The sequence below is a fragment of the Alosa alosa genome, unplaced genomic scaffold (assembly GCF_017589495.1).
Source record: "Alosa alosa isolate M-15738 ecotype Scorff River unplaced genomic scaffold, AALO_Geno_1.1 AALO_1.0_unplaced_335, whole genome shotgun sequence".
Taxonomy (NCBI): Eukaryota; Metazoa; Chordata; class Actinopteri; order Clupeiformes; family Clupeidae; genus Alosa; species Alosa alosa.
In genome coordinates, this window is record NW_025962472.1 from 10,001 (window position 1) to 13,367 (window position 3,367).

At 45.6% G+C, this 3,367-nt stretch overlaps 3 non-coding genes across 3 annotated transcripts; all 3 read left to right on the top strand.

Moving 5' to 3' along the window:
• The first annotated feature begins 761 nt into the window (after positions 1-761).
• trnas-uga lies at positions 762-845 on the top strand. The gene has a single exon. It is a non-coding gene; the product is annotated as a tRNA-Ser (tRNA).
• A 1,028-nt stretch (positions 846-1,873) lies between these two features.
• Positions 1,874-1,955, top strand: trnas-cga. Its single transcript has one exon. It is a non-coding gene; the product is annotated as a tRNA-Ser (tRNA).
• Positions 1,956-2,338: 383 nt separating this feature from the next.
• On the top strand, positions 2,339-2,420 carry trnas-uga. The gene has a single exon. It is a non-coding gene; the product is annotated as a tRNA-Ser (tRNA).
• Positions 2,421-3,367: the final 947 nt, after the last annotated feature.

Genomic DNA, 3,367 nt, shown 5'->3' on the forward strand with positions numbered 1-3,367 from the left:
ATGGGGTTTCCCAGCGCGGAGGTTCGAACCCTGCTCACAGCGCAGTCCTTTCTTATAAATGGGATGAAGCCCCGCCCGGTTAGATTCCTGTATGGCGAAACAACAGGTGTGAAATTTACCACCACATCTACCCGGCCTCTTACCTGTGCCCGTTTCAAACTGCAAAATTAATGGAATGTCTCACAGTAATGCCTTTGGTCCTACGTTTGCCATGTGTGAATTTAGGCTTGTCATACACCAGCCATCCAGCATGTTTGCAAGTCATGTTTTTTTGTCATGTCGCCCTTCAATGCTATAAGCTGCGATGGCGAGAGGTTAAGGCGTTGGACTCGAAATCAATGGGGTTTCCCAGCGCGGAGTTCGAACCCTGCTCATGGCGCTACTTTGGCTAGTTGGTCTCCTGCCACCTGTTTAATACCAAAGACAGAAACAGGCAAAGGAAGTTGAAACATCCGTCCAGCCAATCCTTTATAGCAGTGTCTTCTCTAAATGAAGCTGTGGCAGGTTGTGCATGTAAATTTACCATTTGCGATGGCCATGTCTATCAGTTGTTTCAAAGGGAACCAAGCTTCCCACAGCGTGTATTTATGTCCCTATGAAGAGTTGCACATTTCATGTGCTTCTCTCATTGTATTTTGCAAAAGGACTTTGGGTCACTGGAGGCAAACTGGATGAGTTTCTATTCTTGCCCTTTCATTTCCTGGAATGTTTAATTTGCCTCTTTGCGATTTTTGCCTGTACAGCCATACACCAGATGTGCAGCTGTGATGGCCGAGTGGTTAAGGCTTTGGACTTGAAATCCAATGGGGTTTCCCAGCAAGAGGTTCGAACCCTGCTGCATGGCGCAGTCCTTTCTTATAAGCGGGATTAAGCACGGACGGCTTGATTCCTGTGGCGAGATAACAGGTGTGAAATTTTCCATCACATCTTCTGGCCTCTTACATGTCCCCGTTTCAAACTGCAAAAGTAATGGAATGTCTTTTAGTAATGGCAGGGGTCCTACTTTTTTTGCTGTGTGTGAATTTAGGCTTGTCCCTCCGATTGCCATCCACCAGGTAGCATGTTTGCATGTCTTTTTTTCATGTCGCACTCAAATGCAATAAGCTGTGATGGCGAGAGGTTAAAGGCGTTGGACTCGAAATCAATGGGGTTTCCCAGCGCGGGTTCGAACCCTGCTCGCATGGCGTTACTTTGGCTAGTTGGTCTCCTGCCACCAGTTTGATACTCAAGACAGAAACAGGCAAAGGAAGTTGAAACATACTGTCCAGCCAATTCTTTATAGCAGTGTCTTCTCTAAATGAAGCTGTGGCGTGTTGTTCATGTAAATTTACCATTGCGATGGCCATTTCTATCAGTTGTTCCAAGGGAACCAAGATTCCCACAGTGTGTATGTATAACCCTCTGAAAAGTTCTCTCATTTGTACTTGCAAAAGGACTTTGTGTCACTGGAGGCAAACTGGATGAGTTTCTATTCTTGCCTTCTCATTAAGCTGGAGTGTGTAGTTTGCCTCTCTGTTGATTTTTGTCTGTACAGTCAAGGGGTGCAGCTGTGATGGCGAGAGGTTAAAGGCGTTGGACTTGAAATCAATGGGGTCTCCCCGCGCAGGTTCGAACCCTGCTCACAGCGCAGTCCTTTCTTATAAATGGGATGAAGCCCCGCCGGTTAGATTCGTATGGCGAAACAACAGGCCGTGAAATTTACCACCACATCTACCCGGCCTCTTACCTGTGCCCGTTTCAAACTGCACAATTAATGGCGTGTCTCACAGTAATGCCTTTGGTCCTACGTTTGCCATGTGTGAATTTAGGCTCATACACCAGCTAGCATGTTTGCAAGTCTTTTTTTTTGTCATGACGCCCTTCAATGCTATAAGCTGCGATGGCCGAGAGGTTAAGGCGTTGGACTCGAAATCCAATGGGGTTTCCCCGCGCAGGTTCGAACCCTGCTCGCAGCGCTACTTTGGCTAGTTGGTCTCCTGCCACCTGTTTAATACCAAAGACAGAAACAGGCAAAGGAAGTTGAAACATCCCGTCCAGCCAATCCGTATAGCAGTGTCTTCTCTAAATGAAGCTGTGGCAGGTTGTGCATGTAAATTTACCATTGCGATGGCCATGTCTATCAGTTGTTTCAAGGGAACCAAGCTTCCCACGAGCGTGTATTTATGTCCCTATGAAGAGTTGCACATTTCATGTGCTTCTCTCATTTGTATTTGCAAAAAGGACTTTGGGTCACTGGAGGCAAACTGGATGAGTTTCTATTCTTGCCCTTTCATTTCCTGGAATGTTTAATTTGCCTCTTTGACGATTTTTGCCCGTACAGCCATACACCAGATGTGCAGCTGTGATGGCCGAGTGGTTAAGGCGTTGGACTTGAAATCCAATGGGGTTTCCCCGCGCAGGTTCGAACCCTGCTCGCAGCGCAGTCCTTTCTTATAAACGGGATTAAGCACGGACGGCTTGATTCCTGTGGCGAGATAACAGGTGTGAAATTTTCCATCACATCTTTACGGCCTCTTACATGTCCCCGTTTCAAACTGCAAAAGTAATGGAATGTCTTTTAGTAATGGAAACAGTTGACAAGATTACCTTCCACCCGTGTACACCGTCTCACTTCAAAGAGACAATAAAAACCTCCTCAATTATCGCCAGATTCGAACACTTCAAACACAAAGAACTCATCAAAGCAAAGGGAAGAACTGAAAGGCACTTCATTGGGACTAAGCGACCAATTCCCACAATTAATACAGGAAGAAGAAGAGCCCTCTTGCCCATAATGAAACAACTCAGGCAAGGGCAAGCGAGCTAACACTGTCAGTCGATAAACTGTATGTCAATGGAACTCTGTATCCCAACCCCAATATCACCACCTGGCTATAGCACATCATACATCATGCCAACATACATCGCAGTTATAACATTGTCACCCTCAACTCTCTCTAACCCACTGCCTGCAGTGCTTGGATCACCTCTCTCTTCTCTCTTCTTATGTTTCATTCCTTTTGCTCCCCTACCCACCCATTCTCTTTTGCTCTCTCAATGTTTAATGTTATTCATGGTGTTTTGTCTATACATGTTTGCTTGTGTGTCCTGTCTGTTTTGTTTATTATGTCTATAGGCTAAAGTCAAATTATGATCTGTATGTTTTCAATGCTAAACGGGAAATGTTCATGCTGTCACCACTCCAGAACCAAATTCCTACCTCTTTATGCTCTATATTCTTCTCAGCCCCTACCCTTTACATCTCATTCGCACACCACATTACACACCTATTCCTCCACCCCTTCCCCCTCTCTATCTAGCTGGCACCTGCACACTCTCACACACACAATACCCACCTTATCAAACATTTTTTCATAACTGTACAATC